A 17,373-nucleotide genomic window follows, 5' to 3' on the forward strand; every position below is an offset into this window, starting at 1 on the left:
GACGGGAGGCGGAGCAGAGGGAGCGCAGAGGGCATTTGCTATGTACATGGCCCACACGTCGGCATGTCCAACACACAATAGGGTCTCTGCAATCTTTCCTCCGGTGACTAAAGGATAGGCATCTGAAACAACGCCTGTGCAAATCTTTGGGTTTGGAGAAGATCTTAATGGTATTGGGCGAGTGGGGTGGTACAGCAGGAGCCTGGTTTGAAAGAAGCACTTGCAGGTAGGAGTTATGATATGGAGATGGCGAGTTATTGAGTTGGGAGCTGCGAAGGTTGTCAGGCGTGGAGAGGCTAGGTGAAGGTGGGAAGGCTATATCCTCGAATATGGCGGTCGGGCGATCAGATTGGGGAGTCTCCGCGGTTACCAGGGCACTAGCCGGATTTAATGGAGTGTGGATATAATTACTGTTGCATGGGACGATCGGCCATGCAGACGTGCATGGAGCAGATCGCAGGAAATTCGGGGCTGCCAGCTCGCATGATCCACACTTAGGGCAGATAGAACGTTGAGCGGAGGCAGGTGGGGGACCCAACAGGGAAGGAAGATGCGAGGAAGTTGCACGCATGCATGTGCCCGGCCTGTCAGACTGCATGGACCCATCACGTAGAGAGAACAGAATGCAAATTGCACCGGATTTCCATCGTCCCTTACGCACAATCTCCCAAGCCATGCCAACATGAGCAACTTGGAATTCGAAAGTACCAACGGTCAGGGCGCGTACACGGAAGCCGGTGGGGAGGCCTCCGAACAGATGGACGAGCAAACTCACGAAGAACTCCGGCGAAACGAACACACCCTTAGAGAGGATCATAGAGGAAGAAGGCATGACGGAATCCAGCCACCGGAAGCACCGTACCGTAGTGGTAGCGCTCAAGCATGCGGCTCTCAAAGCGAGCCCCAGGAAGAGAGGGCGTGGCCATGGAGCGGCACCCAACGTTCACCTAGAGACTGTATGACAATCGAGCTGCCGAGGCGAGTGGCACGAAGGGAAGGAGAGACGCATGATCAAGGAGGAAGAACAACCTAACTATGCAAAGAAGATCAGCCGAAAAGCACGAGGCTGATCGAAAGCATGGTGCGTGAGGAAGCGTGAGAAGGAGAGGGAGGCTTAGCTACACAGGAAGTCCAAGGAGCAGGGGTGGGATCTAACAAAGCAAGCTAGGGGTTGGAGCAAACCTGTTTACGGATGATGATGTCGTGCAAGAGGGAATGGCAGGAGGTGGACGCCGGCGCAGTTGGGGTGGGCGCAATCGCTGGAGCGGCGGAGAGCGCGGTTGGGGTGGGCGCAATCGCCGGAGCGGTGGAGAGCGCGGTTGGGGTGTGCTTGTATGACAACGACCACTCATACCAAGACCATCACTTGGTGAGGTAGACCTCGTCGTGCTAGGCGGAGAGGTCAGCATCTGTTCTTCAAGGCCAACCCAGCAAAGAACATGCATTGCAGCGGCCTCTGGATCTCCATGTAAACTCCCCAGTCAGGTTGATCTCTCTCCCCACAAACTTTGATGCATATGCCGATCTAGTCGAAAACACGCCCTTACACTCCCATCCCATTGCATGTTGTCTGGTGTTTCCGGATCGAGCTTGATCACCGTAATTCTATGCCACAAGTCCAGGTATTCCGTGAGTGTATCCGCTTCCAAATTCTGGCCGATGTTGAGCGGCCACCTGCCCTCCTAAACTATCACGTCTACCGTCATGCTGTTGCATTTTCTCGGCAGTACTCGCGCATAAACCTGAGGTCCAAAGTCCTCTGTGTGCGCACCATCAAGCCATTGGTCCTCCCCAAAAAATGTTTCCATACCTTGTTCAACTATAGCAGCGGCCGCCAAGCGAAAGATTTTCATTAATTCCTTTGGTACATGAATTTCAAATTCCCTCCATAGTCTTGAGCTGTCGGGTCTACTCAGCCATGGCCATCTAGCAGGCATCGAGACATTGAGCCATCTGAGGTCCGGAATGCATAAACCGCCCACCCACTTGGGGGAGCAAGTGGTGTCCCACGCCGCAGCATAGTTTTCGTCGTTTGCTTCTGATTTTGCACACCACAGGAAACCTCTCAAGATCTTGTTCATAGCACCGACATGAAAGTGCAAGTTATGGACTACATGGGAGTGAATAGGCAATTTTTATGGAAGTCTCCAAAATAAGCAATGTCTTCGACGACGCGGAAGCAAAATAGTAACTAAACAGGATAGTGAGGAAGATAAACTACACTAGACCTGCTGACAGAGCAACACAATTAAAGTGAGAAGTGAAGACAGACAACAAACTAGTTAGCAATGAGCAGTAGGAACAGTTAATGTGAAGACAAAGATATAATCAGAGGGATTGTCTTCATGCAATGTCTTCGAACAAGATGAGCAAGCAAGGGCTTCACGTTACAAAACAGTGAGTAAAGGGGTGAAGTGATAGAACAGGTTACTCGGAGAAGACAAGTGATTTGTTTGACCAATTTTAGCTGTTGTGACAACTGTACGTCTGGTTGGGGAGACTGAGATTGAACTCTGAAGACCTTGTCTTCACCTTATTCCCCTTGATCTAAGATCACTGTAGACATCACCCAATCACTTAGGTAAGTCTTCAAGGGAGACTTCCAAACCTTCACAAACTTCGTTCACCGATAATCCATACTGATTCTTTGATGCTCACAACGTGACGCCTAATGGTCTGGAAGATCACAGTCTTTAAGTGTAACAAGTCGTCTGTTCACTCAGAATGGAGTGTCTTCGGTGTTACTCAATCACTTGGGCTCTGGGTGTTTGGGTTTTTCCTCCCAGGAAATCTCTCTCAAAGGCTTCAGAGGTGAATTTCAGGGCCGATCCTAAGATTTTGGGGCCCGGGGCGAAACTAAAAGTTGGGGCCCTTAATATAAACATCTTAACAATAATAATCAATATATGTATGTATAAGAAATGTGTAATAGAAACTTGAGATTTTTGTCACTATGATCTCATGAGTAACCCAACGTATATAATGCCCTACGGAGAAAAGTAGAAAAGGTGGCATGTATCTATCACGAAACATCCTTTGAAATGCACTTGTCACATATAATGTGATGTTGTACTACAACTATAGGGATACTACAGTATAGGTACCAAAAGGACCATCGACAAGTGACTCTCAGAATAGTACAAAAAGAAATTTGCATCCAAAATGTAGAGTTCTCCTTGAATTGACTATGGTAAGATTGTTATTCTAAATAGCAGTATTCTAGAAATTAAGATAGGTGAGCAAATCCATATGGATGATATGGATAATATTCTTCTATATCTTCAGAAAAACAAATCAACGGTGCTGTAATAGTGGAAAGTTACTCTTATCTAGTTGTATAAATGAGTAAATCAAGAGTTAATTACCTAATCCATGTCGTCATTGCATAGTTCATCTGGAAACCACTAGTAGTAAAGATAAGCATGCAGAACATCATTCTTCTTGATCTCTTTGAGATCTACGCCAGAAAAACATTACTGCCAAACTGCATAAACATACTCCCTCGGTCGCAAAATTCTTGTCTTAGACTTGTCTAGATACGGATGTATCTAATACTAAAATGTGACTTAATACATCCGTATTTAGACAAATTTAAGATAAGAATTTTGGGACGAAGGGAGTATGTGTTAGTGAAACATACAGCGGACATCCACGGCAACGCTTACATCCACAAACGATACGCACCGCCGGCACCGCCGAGATCCCTTCCAATAGGGCCGCCCCCTTCCGCGAGATTCCCTGATTCATTGGTTGCGATCTAGGCGCGATGCGAAAAGCTGGTGCCCCCGCAAGTACTAGCTGCCTGATGAACTGCTCTCCTAGTTGATCGACGCGTGCGTTATAGCGATGCATGTCCACCTAGGTTACTAGTTGGGCTTGGGCAGGCGGACATAGAGTTTCTACACCCAGGAGCATTTTGCTTCTAGTGCGAACAGTAAAATCACAAAAAAACTGATATTTTTTACATACTTCCACAAATGTTTATTGTGCATGCAAAATTTCATCGCAAAAATACATTGGTGGAAGGCGTGGTAAAAAATAATACCGATGCTTTGAAAATGTTACTTACAGAAGCATTTTGGAGCTCTGATTTTTTTTTTGGCACGACTTCCACCAATGTGATTTTGTGATGAAATTTTGCATGCACAACAAACATTTGTGAAAGTATGTCAAAAAAAATTCAGAGTTTTTTGAATTTTTTGTCTATTTTTTTGTCAGATCTCGTTAAGACAAATATGATAGTCGAAGCGGATCTGGAATCGAACATTCAATTCAAAATATATGACCATTTTTGTGTGAGGGTCAAAAAATTAAACCTACATATTTATTGATGGAAGAGTGTGGTGCAGAGTGCGAGTCAAATGCAATAAACTATAAGGTTGTTTCCGAAAAGATTGCGTGGTCCAATCTGACCCATTGCCTTTTCATCTAATGGTTGAAAAGTCACCGGAGCATTCGGTGCACCAATTCGATCGGTGCACTGGATATGTCCTCGCGTTGCCTAACCGTTGATGGAAAGTGTGGTGCAAAGGGAGGGTCAAATGCAATAAACAATAAGGGTGTTTCTGTAAAAATGGTGTGGTCCAATCTGACCCATTGCATTTTCATCTAATGGTTGAAAAGTCACCGGAGCATTCGGTGCACCAATTCGACCGGTGCACTGGATACGTCCTCACGTTGCCTAACCGTCAATCGGCAGTTCTAAAATAAAAACCGCCAATCGGCAGATTGAACCTAAACGGTAAACGCGCACCTCGCGCCGTCACGCGTGCAGCCATGCATGAGACGGAAGGCCTAACTTCGCCTCTCATGCCATCGCGCGGTCGCCAGCAATCTCTAACGATCCCTCGCGTCGTCGTGGCCTTGCACGACGCTGCCGCTGCGCAGCACAACTCCATCGCCAAACAGGGACCCCAATTCCCCCATTCCCTAATTCAACTTGACATTAAGGTAAGCCATATAAATCATCTAGGGTTTTCTTTTTCCAAAGTTTTTGTTCTTTTGTAATTTCTGTGTTAGAAATCATTAACTTATGTGTATAATCTATCAATTTATGTGATTAGGTCAGTTCAAATATTATTTTCTACAATAACATATAAATTTACTATGGAACTTTGCACTTACAATTAATGGCTAATCTAGACTAAAAACTCAAATTTAATTTGGATAATATATTTCTACTTCCGACTTCCAAGCACACTTTATCTTCATGTACTAAGTAATTCATTTAACATTTTAGTTGTACTTGATGATTTTATGAATAATAGCCTTATCCGCTTTGTCGAGAAAGAATTGGTGATTTGTTTTTGGTAATGGAGTGGTAGTTATATGTTTTCATGCGGTGAGAGATCGTCATGGGATGAAACGGAAGGTAATGTGCTAACGCTTCTTTTCTAATTTTTAGTACCGTCGTTCATCAATGTTTTCATTCTCCCTCGATTCAATAATGTTTTTTTCTTTCAAGATGAAGGTTTGATTGTTATAACAATGTGTCGATGTTCTTTTATGCAACTTTAGAACAATATCATGTTGACGCAATTCATTTTGTGTCAAATGGTTAGTTTTCTCCTACTTTTCAATGACCTTTAATACCATGTCTAGAATGAAGTGCTTACACCCATGTTTTAGTTTATGTGGAATTTTGCCCTGCTGGTTCATGAATATGGTCATAAATTTTTGCCCCCTCTCAACTTTTTTCCCGGGTCCACCTCTGGTGGTTGCTTTATATAATATAAAGCCGATAAAACCTTTTTCGTCGTAGGAGGGTCAAGGGAATACGAGCAACAGACGCACAGACATATCAGAGGACTGTTGCAACACACTGAGGAGTAAAATAAGAAATCTGCCCAAGAAGGGGCTCGTGGCTATTAGCTAGTTGGTGAGGCAATAGCTTACCAAGGCGATGCTCAGTAGCTAACCCGAGAGGATGATCAGCCATACTAGGGCTGAGATGCGGCTCAGACTCCTACGCGAGGCAGCAGTGGGGAACTTTGCTCAATGGGTAAAATCCTGACGAAGCAATGCCGCGTGGAGGTGGAAGGCCTACATGTCGTCAACACCTGCCGAGCATGTCCGAACGCGTGTAATAGGGTGATGTACAGGCACCCCACAATCTGTCGAACAGGTGATGTCCGAACTCCGTCGTTGACTTGTGTTGTACCCTGTGAACATGAGGTGCCTGTACATCACCCTATTACACGCGTTCGGACATGCTCGGCAGGTGTTGACGGCATGTAGGCCTTCCACCTCCACGCAGCATTGCTTCGTCAGGATTTTACCCATTGAGCAAAGTTCCCCACTGCTGCCTCGCGTAGGAGTCTGAGCCGCATCTCAGCCCTAGTATGGCTGATCATCCTCTTGGATTAGCTACTGAGCATCGCCTTGGTAAGCTATTGCCTCACCAACTAGCTAATAGCCACGAGCCCCTTCTTGGGCAGATTTCTTATTTTACTCCTCAGTGTGTTGCAACAGTCCTCTGATATGTCTGTGCGTCTGTTGCTCGTATTCCCTTGACCCTCCTACGACGTAAAAGGTTTCATCGGCTTTATATTATATAAAGCAACCACCAGAGGTGGACCCGGGAAAAAAGTTGAGAGGGGGCAAAAATTTATAACCATATTCATGAACCATTAGGGCAAAATTCCACATAAACTAAAACATGGGTGTAAGCACTTCATTCTAGACATGGTATTAAAGGTCATTGAAAAGTAGGAGAAAACTAACCATTTGACACAAAATGAATTGTGTCAACATGATATTGTTCTAAAGTTGCATAAAAGAACATCGACACATTGTTATAACAATCAAACCTTCATCTTGAAAGAAAAAAAACATTATTGAATCGAGGGAGAATGAAAACATTGATGAACGACGGTACTAAAAATTAGAAAAGAAGCGTTAGCACATTACCTTTCGTTTCATCCCATGACGATCTCTCACCGCATGAAAACATATAACTACCACTCCATTACCAAAAACAAATCACCAATTCTTTCTCGACAAAGCAGATAAGGCTGTTATTCATAAAATCATCAAGTACAACTGAAATGTTAAATGAATTACTTAGTACATGAAGATAAAGTGTGCTTGGAAGTCGGAACTAGAAATATATTATCCAAATTAAATTTGAGTTTTCAGTCTAGATTAGCCATTAATTGTAAGTGCAAAGTTCCATAGTAAATTTATATGTTATTGTAGAAAATAATATTTGAACTGGCCTAATCACATAAATTGATAGATTATATTAATGATTTCTAACACAGAAATTACAAAAGAAAAAAAAGTTTGGAAAAAGAAAACCCTAGATGATTTATATGGCTTACCTTATTACCTTAATGTCAAGTTGAATTAGGGAATGGGGGAATTGGGGTCCTTGTTTGGCGATGGAGTTGTGCTGCCACAGTGGCAGTGTCGTGCAAGGCCACGATGATGTGAGGGATTGTCAGAGATTGCCGGCGACTGCGCGATGGCATGAGATGCGAAGTTAGGGCCTCCGTCTCATGCATGGCTGCACGCGTGACGGCATGAGGTGCGCGTCTACTGTTTACGTTCAGTCTGCCGATTGACGTTCTTTAGAACTGGCGATTGGCGGTCAGGCAACGTGAGGACGTATCCAGTGCACCGGTCGAATTGGTGCACTGAATGCTCCGGTGAATTTTCAACCATTAGATGTAAAGGCAATGAGTCAGATTGGACCATGCCATTTTTACAGAAACAACGTTATAGTTTATTGCATTTGATCCGCACTCTGCACCACACTCTTCCATCAATAAATCTGTAGGTTTAATTTTTTTGACCCTCACACAAAAATGGTCATATATTTTGAATCGAATGTTCGATTCCAGATCCGCTTTGACTATCATCTTTGTCTTGACGAGATCTTCGAAACAAGATCAATGTTGAATATGTTTTTGATTTATATATTTTTCTGCTGTTTGAAACTTGACTAGGAACTTATCTATTTGGGGCAAAAGCATATGTGTGGGACAGGCATGCGGAGGGAGATGCAGTGCTACAAATCACAAAATACATTTAAGTTTCAATAAAAGAACTTCTAAAATTTTACGGTTAAGTTTGATAATAAACAAAATTAATTTTTGAATATATATTTAACAGTGAGGGGCGGGCCCAGGATTTGGAGACTGTGTATTCAAAATTTCAAATGCTAATTATTTTTGAAATCCTAAAGCCCTTGTTTTTGGCTTGTATAACCCGATTACCACCATATTGATCTATACTACTCAATAATATTACTACTGGAAATCACATCATAAATTGCAAATAATATTATTGCATTACAGTACTACTTAATAACCCTAAACAATTCTCATGTCTTAAGAATTCATTCTTGTGAATCTGCAAACTAGTCTCAAATTTCAGTATCTTATACTTTACTGAAATCGGAAGTCTTAAATCTCAAACAAGTCTCAGATTTTAGTATATAAATACAATAATGTAATCCTATACCAAAATAGGAAGTCAATCATGCAGAATAACTCACCCTTTTACAGCAGAATAAGTACTATACTAAAGTCTGAAGAACAACCGAAGAAACGTACTCGGACCTAGGACGGCTAACGAACGCGTCCGCTGCACAGCCGCCCACCGTGCTCCTAGGCCTGCCGCAGCCGCCGTGAACCCCTGCTGGCGTGTACCCTACCTCGAGTCTGTTGCCGTGTGCAAGATTGGAATTTGGGGGAAGGGACGCGTTGTGGTTAACATGCAGCCTCATGCGTGTGCGAGCGATCAGGCCATATGGCTGGGCTGTAGCCATTCTCGTATTGGGCTTGGAGAAGAACAAATAATGGGCCGCTGGCCATTTGGGATGGGGAGGAAGGAAACCCAGAGGTGTGTGTTGCCCTTGTATTGGGCTGAATCCGTGCACGACATCACATTTCCCGTCAGTTTCCTTTTTCTCTACACGAGTACGTATAATATGCACTATATACACATAATTTTGCGGCAAAAATAATGGGTATTCAGTTGAACTGGGCCCGCCCCTGTTAACAGTGATCTTGTTTCGAACATGTTTTCAAAAAAATGTGGTCAAAGAAGAACTGAATTTGGATGTATGGACCAACATCTCACCATGTTTATGTTTGAAGCAAGAAATAAAAAAAATACGGTGATTCAATGATGGAAGAGAACCCCACGTCAGAAAATGCATGGATCGAGGAAAGGGTGGAGTGCGGGCTGCTTTTAGCATAGCACGCGGTTCTATTTTGCAAATGGCTCACTAATCTATTTTTCAACGTGTCCTCATCCCTCGGTTTCTTATCCAAGGGCTCATATATGACCGGTGCATCCGGTGCACCAATTGAACCGGTGCACTGGATACTTTCTCTATGAGCCATTGGATGAAAAACAAAGGGATACGATCAGCTTGGTAGGTGGATTGTTGAAACATTGTAGAACATTCCTTTTATTTTATATCAAAATCGACCCACATCTCCCTCCCCTCTAAATAACTCTGTGTGTTTAGTTTTTTTTCTGCTTCAGACATAAAGGGGATCATATATTTTAACGAATTGTCTGATTTCGGAAACGTTTTGTCTGTCTTCTTTGTTTTGACGAGATCTTTGAATCAAGGCTAATATTAGGTATATTTTTGAAAATTCATATTTTTTGCCTTTTGAAACTTAACTCGAAACTTGACTGAAAAAAACATTTACAAGTTTTTTTAATTCATCTATGAGAAACATCCGCCTCTCTCACACATGGGTCTCGTGTGCAACATGCTTCTAGTACATCAAGTTTTGGGTCAAGTTTAAAAAAAGCAAAAAATAATATTTGTTGGAAACATATTCAATATTGATATTATTTCGAAGATCCCGTCAAGAAAAAAATGCAGTCAAAACGGATATGAAATCGAAAATTTCGGTTCAAAATATATGAATCATTTTGCGTTTGGGCCAAAGAATAAACATGCAGATTTCTGATGGGAGTGTGGGCTGTGGAGTGTGGGTTAATTTCTACAAAGTACAAGGTTGTCTCTGCAAAAATGTCATAGTCCAAATTTTGACCAAAATCTAGTGCGTTTCTTTTTCATCTAAGGGCCCAGAATCCACCGGTGCATTGAGTGCACAAATTGGCTTGGCGCACAGGATACATTCTCATGGCTCGTAGATGTTTTTATTCTTTTTTTTCTTTCTTAAGTTAAGGAATTTACAACCATTTTTGCTTACAAAGGCGAAGACAATTCCGCGTTTTTTCAGCCGATTCTCCGAAATTTAAGACAATTATCCTCACTCAGAGCAACGGAGCCTTCCGTGCATGAATTAATTTGGTGCACCTGATACGTTCTCCTGTACAAAAGGGCACAAGCGGTTATCCACGGAGAAATATGCTGCCCTGGCAGCCATCATCCTCAAATGGACAGGCGTGCCACAAGCAGCCTTGCCACGCCAGTACAAGCTACGCTGACCTTTCCTTTGTTCATACCGGGCCAATGAGAGTCCCCAAGAAGAGAGAAGAGCCCTCCGAATAGTATAAACTAGACCAGCAGCGCGGCCTGACGCGCGGTGCCGGGTACAAACGTTGTGGCTAATCGCGTGTGCCAGCCGACAAACTTGGCATGTTTAGTTGCACATGATAAATCAGAAAGTATTTGTCATGATTAAAAATGACAGGAGCTGAGCGCAAAGCAGAAGCATGTAGCTTGATTTAGAGAAGCATGGCATAAAGCTCAGTGCTATTTGAAACTAGGCAAAAGATTTGCAAAAGCCTAAACGGATTACTCTCGCGGCATTACATTGCTCAAATTCTTGGCACCGGCAATAGCCCAAATAGACATTTCTTCCTTGATGATCCGTATGATCGCCACCGGCGCCGCCTTGCTTCTGAAGACGCGTGCATTCCGTTCCTTTCAAAGTTCCCACCCCACAAGAAGTAGCAGAGAAGATAAGGCCTTAACCGGTTGGGTGTTGTTCGAGAGTAGCTCATCCCACCAAGATTTAACTATGCCGAATTGGTGCCAAGAAGCCGTGGGAATAGCAAGCCCGAGCCAGGAGAACACCTCATCCCAAACCCGGAGAGAGAACCTACACTTGAAAAGGAGGTGGGTTGCTGATTCTTGCACCTGATTGCAAAGCGGGCACCGGTCACAATTTGGCCATCATCGGCGTTGCAGCCTATCCGTGGTTCAAATTCTATTTTGATTGACTAACCAGGCGAAGAATTTGCATTTAGGAGGAGCCCAAGCCTTTCAAACCGAGACCTAAAAGGTAGAGTGGGTGAGACCAGCAAACTGCACCAAATATGCAGACTTAGCGGAGTAGTTGCCATCATTGGCGAGCTTCCACAAAATGCTATCTTTGAAGCCCGGTTGGATGACAACACCTGCAAGCTTTTCCCACAGGGCCGAGAATTGCTAGAGATGCTCAAGCGTGAGGCCGCTTTGGGTGTCAATTTGAGCTATCCAATGATGATCCCTCAAGGCCCGGGCAACTGTTCTGCCTTTCTTGCAAGAAATCTCAAAGATCTTTGGTGCAATGTCCTTGGGTCTTATACCCTCTAGCCAAGACGACTCCCAGAAAATCGCTTTATTCCCATCACCAATCGTCACCTTGGTCGCAGCCGCAAAAAGATCACGGTCTGCAGCTGTGCACGGCGTCTCCTGACCACACCATGCCCTTGAGAGTTCATCCCAGTCTAGCCAAAGCCACCGAAGCCGGAGGGCAGTGGCAAACTTGCCGAGATTGAGAATGCCAAGACCTCCATATTCTTTGGGTTTACAAACTTGCTCCCAATTAACCTTGCATTTGCCACCAGTAACCTTGTCCGTTCCGGCCCAAAGGTAGGCACGTCGCAGCTTGTCAATTGCCTTTAGGACCTCCACCGGAAGGTCCAGCGGAGTGATGTGATAGATGGCCATCGCCGTGAGAACCGCCTTGACCAAAGTCATGCGACCCGAGATACCAACATGCTTGCCTTTCCAAGGCACCAATTTGCCAGCCGCCTTGTCCTCTAGCAGTTGTAAGTGAATCCTCTTAAGCCTCTTGATCGCGAGAGGGAGACCAAGGTAGCAGATAGGGAAGGAAGAACGACAGGCCAGGAAGGACTAAAGAATATCATCGAGGTCCACATTGGCACATCTGATGGGCGCAACAATACTCTTGGCGCAGTTAGTGGACAAGCCCGTGGACTCACCAAAGGAAGCTAGCATGGTGGACAGGAATTGGACATCCTCCTTATAAGGGGCACAGAAAACAGCAGCATCATCGGCATACAGGGAGGCACGAATCCCACGTGCCTCCCAGGCAGGGGGTGAAGCTTCCCATGTGTAGTGGCTTTGTTGAGGATAAGGTGAAGCGGGTCGATCGCGAGGACGAAGAGCAAAGGGGAAAGCGGGTCACCCTGTCTGAGGCCACAACCATGCTTGATGGGGTCGCCAGCAATTCCGTTTAGTAAGGCTCTCGAGGATGCCGAGGAGAGGAGAGCCGAAACCCACTCTCGGAAGCGAGTAGGGAAACCATGATGGCTCAACATCTCCAGCAAGTAGCCCCACCTAACAGAGTCGAATGCCTTCCTAATGTCAAGCTTGAATAGGAGCATGGGTTTTTTTGTGCGGTGAAATCTTCTCGCCGAATTCCGCACATACTTAAAGTTGTCATGTATACTTCTCTTTTTTATGAAAGCACTCTAGGCGATGGAGATGATGTCGTTCATGTGCGGAGCAAGCCTAGTGGCAAGAATCTTTGCAATGAGCTTGGCCACCGCATGGATTAGGCTGATTGGTCGGAAGTCAGAAATCTCCTCCGCTCCATCCTTCTTGGGAACGAGAGTAATATTCGCCGAGTTGAGCCAGTGAAAATTTCTAGTTTGAAGATTGGAGAAGCTATTGATCACGAGCAAGATGTCATTTTTAATAATCTCCCAACAACTTTTGAAGAATTTTCCTGTAAAACCATCCGGGCTTGGTGCTTTGTCAGTAGGGAGAGAAAAGATTGCAGCCTTCACTTCCACTTCAGTAATTGCATCTCCAAGCATGGATAGATCATGGTCAGCATGGGGAATGGCTGCCCAGTTGATGGTCATTGGGCGCGGGGCACCCCTCTTCATGATCTCAGAGAAATGCGAGTGGACAATATTATTCTTGTGGTCATGATTCGTCACCCAGCCATTGCCCTGTTTGAGTCAGTGAATTAGATTTTTCTGTCTCCGACCATTAATACTAAGATGGAAGTACCGAGTATTCGCATCACCCTCTTTGATGTAGGTGATCCAAGAGCTTTGCCTCTCCCTAGCTCTCTCTAGCACTGCAAGCCCCACCACTCTCCTCTTAAGTCTTTTCTGAAGATCCGCCTCCTCGGGAGTAATAATCCGCACATCTTGGGCATCATCAAGGCGAAGGATGATCTCCAAGGCCATATGCAGTTGGACCTTGGCATTGGAGAAAAGGGTTCTGCTCCAAACTCGCAGTTTCTGACTAGTCTTCTTCAACTTGTGGAATAACCTTAGGAAAGGATCGCGGTGCTGGGAGGGCTCGTTCCACGCCTCTAGGATGACTTGCTGGAAGCCTGGCATGTTGGTCCAGAAGTTCTCAAAGAGAAAACTCCGTGGTCGCCGAGGGCCATCATCATTGGCCAGGAGAAGTGGGCAATGGTCAGAGAGTGATGAAGATAAGGCATGCAGGATGTGCTTGTCAAAGGTGATATTCCAATCCTCATTGCAGAAGAAACCATCAAGTTTGGACATGGTCGGGTTATTTTGCTCATTGCTCCATGTAAACCTCCTGTTTTCACTAGTAGAAAAAGGGTCTAATGTGCAGCTCATTACTCCCGGTTTGAAATTGAGATGGCACTAATGTGACCATTAGTGCCGGTTCCAACGGCTAAGCGGGCCGCTCTCAGTGGTACCGGTTCGTGGTGAATCTTTAGCACCGGTTCGTGCCACGAACCGGTACTAAAGAGCGTGGTGGCAGGATGTTGTCAGACTGGGGCCCGTCCAGTACCTTTAGTACCGGTTCGTGCCACGAACCGGTTCTACAGGTCTTCCTACATATAAACCCTTCGTCCAGCTCGCTCTGTTCTTCCCACTTTTCCCTCTCCTCTCTGTTCTTCCTCTCTTTCCCTCGAGCTCATCACACATTTTGCCCAAATTTTGTCAAGATTTGAAGGCCCCCATCCATTCAAGTGATGACAAAGGTTAGCAACTTTGTCCTTTCATCTCTCATTGCTAGATTAGCTCTTGCAATGCTTTATATAGTGATTAATTTGTGGGTTTTAGTAATTTGGGAGGAATTATATGTGGTAGTTTATTTGATTTATATCCAATTTGAGCTTAAAATAACTCTTAGTTTGCATATGTAGGTGTGGTTTATTTAGTGCCTTCCCGTATCCGTCGTAACCACCGTCGATCGTCCGCACCAACCCGTCGCCGGCACCTCCTTGTGGTGAGCCTCTTGTTCTTATCTTTTTTATATAAAAAATCATGTTTGTGTGATTTATATATATAGTTACTTGTATAATTATCTTACATGTACGTTGTTTGTTATACATAGTGCCATGGTTTTGATATCCGTCCCGTCGGCCCTCGTTCGTGTTATGATTCGGATGTGGTATATTCTCTTTTAAAACTGTTTGTTGCATTTCGTGTTTATGACAAATTATGCCCATCAAGTTGACATAGATATTTTTATCTAGGAGGTATGTGAACCGAAAATTCCAACCGACCATATTGTCGAGAGGTTAAATTTAGTTGAAAGAGAAAATGAGTATTTGAAAGAAAAATTGAAAAGAATTGAGGGGGAGAAGATGGAATTGGAGTTGCATGTTGCCGATGTCGTCGATGATCACAAGATCAAGATGGAGAAAATGCGGTTGAAGATTAGAAAGATTAGAAAATATGCTATTGATAGTGAGACTTGGTATCATTATGCTGTTGGATCAATTGTTACCTTAGTTGCAATCTTGATCACATTTGTTGTTGCATTTAAATGCTTTAGCTAGAGAGTTATTTGTATGTTGCATTTAAGTGTTGTATGAACTTTATGTATGAACTTGTATTAATTTGGTCTATTCGGTGGTGTGTAATGAAGATGCGTTGGCAATGGATGTACGATGACCGATGCTCTCCCCAGTTCGTTGATGGCGTGCATACTTTTCTAATTGCGGCTCAGGCAAACAAGCAGGCGGATGATTTTATGCCTTGTCCATGTGCTGGCTATAAGAATGATTACAATTACTCTAACTCAAGAACCATTCACGTCCACCTGTTTGAGTCTGGTTTCATGCCCCACTATAATGTTTGGACCAAGCACGGAGAAAGAGGGGTTATGATGGAAGACAATGAAGAAGAAGAGGACAATGATAGCTATCCTGGCCATGGGTTCACTGAATACGATGATACAACAATGGGGGGAGAAGCTGAGCTGGCAATGCAGGAAGAAGCTGAAGAAGAGGTATCAGATGAGCCCGCTGATGATCTAGATTGGGCCATTGCCGATGCAAAGGGAAACTGCGCAAGTGAAAAGGAGAAGAAGAAGTTGCAGCGCATGTTAGAGGATCAGAAGAAATTGTTGTACCCGAATTGCGAAGGTGACAAGAAAAAGGTGGGCAGCACACTGAAATTGCTGCAATGGAAGGCAGAGAATGGTGTATCTGACAAGGGATTTGGAAAGTTGCTGGTAATGATAAAGAATATGCTTCCAAAGGACAACGAATTGCCCGAGAGTACGTACGAAGCAAATAAGGTTGTCTGACCTCTAGGGTTAGATGTGCAGAAGATACATGCATGCCCTAATGACTGCATCCTCTACCGCGGTGAGTACGAGGATTTGAACGCATGCTCGGTATGCGGTGCATTGCGCTATAAGATCAGCCGCGATGACCCTGGTGATGTCGAGGGCGAGCGCCCCAGGAAGAATATTCCTGCCAAGGTAATGTGGTATGCTCCTATAATACCACGGTTGAAACGTTTGTTCCAAAACAAAGAGCATGCCAAGGCGATGCGATGGCACAGAGAAGACCGTAAGAAAGACGGAAAGTTGAGAGTACCTGCTGATGGGTCGCAGTGGAGAAAAATCGAGAGAAAGTACAGGGAGGAGTTTGCAGGTGACCCAAGGAACGTATGGTTTGGTCTAAGCGCAGATAGCATTAATCCTTTTGGGGAGCAGAGCAGCAACCATAGCACATGGCATGTGACTATGTTTGTATAACCTTCCTCCTTGGTTGTGCATGAAGCGAAAGTTTATGATGCCAGTGCTCATCCAAGGCCCTAAGCAACCCGGCAACGACATTGATGTGTACCTAAGGCCATTAGTTGAAGAACTATTACAGGTGTGGAATGGAAAAGGTGTACGTGTGTGGGATGAGCACAAACATGAAGAATTTTACCTAAAGGCGTTGTTATTCATGACCATCAATGATTGGCCTGTTCTCAGTAACCTTTCAGGACAGGCAAACAAGGGATACCGCGGATGCATGCACTATTTGGATGATACCGACAGTATGTATTTGGATAGTTGTAGGAAGAATGTGTACCTGGGACATCGTCGATTTCTTCCGAGCAGGCATCCCGTAAGAAAGAAAGGCAAGCATTTCAAAGGTGAGGCGGATCACCGGACGAAGCATCACCATTGTACTAGTGCTGATGTACATGATATGGTCAAGGATTTGAAGGTAATCTTTGGAAAGGGTCCTGGTGGACAACCTGTTCCGAAGGACGCTTACGGACGCGCACCCATGTGGAAGAAGAAACCTATATTTTGGGACCTGCCCTATAGGAAATACCTAGAGGTCCGCTCCGCAATCCACGTGATGCACGTGACAAAGAATCTTTTCGTGACCCTGCTTGGCTTCTTGGGCGTGTATGAAAAGACAAAAGATACACCGGAGGCACGGGAGGACCAGCAACGTATGCACGGAAAACAAGGCATACATCAGGGTCATGCCAGCTACGCTCTTACCAAACAAGAGAAGGAAACCTTCTTTGAATGCCTGCTCAGTATGAAGGTACCGTCTGGCTTCTCATCGAATATAAAGGGAATAATAAATATGGCAGAGAAAAAGTTTTAGAACCTAAAGTTTCATGACTGCCACGTGATTATGACGCAACTGCTTCCAGTTGCATTGAGGGGCCTTCTACCGGAAAACGTTCGATTAGCCATTGTGAAGCTATGTGCATTCCTCAATGCAATCTCTCAGAAGGTAATCGATCCAGAAATCATACCAAGGTTACAGAATGATTTGGTGCAATGTCTTGTCATTTTCGAGTTGGTGTTCCCACCATCCTTCTTCAACATCATGACACACGTCCTGGTTCACCTATGCGAAGAGATTAACGTTTTGGGTCATGTATTTCTACACAATATGTTCCCCTTTGAGAGGTCCATGGGAGTCTTGAAGAAATATGTTCATAACCGTGCTAGGCCAT

The sequence above is a fragment of the Triticum aestivum genome, chromosome 7B, assembly GCF_018294505.1.
Source record: "Triticum aestivum cultivar Chinese Spring chromosome 7B, IWGSC CS RefSeq v2.1, whole genome shotgun sequence".
NCBI classification, from domain to species: Eukaryota; Viridiplantae; Streptophyta; class Magnoliopsida; order Poales; family Poaceae; genus Triticum; species Triticum aestivum.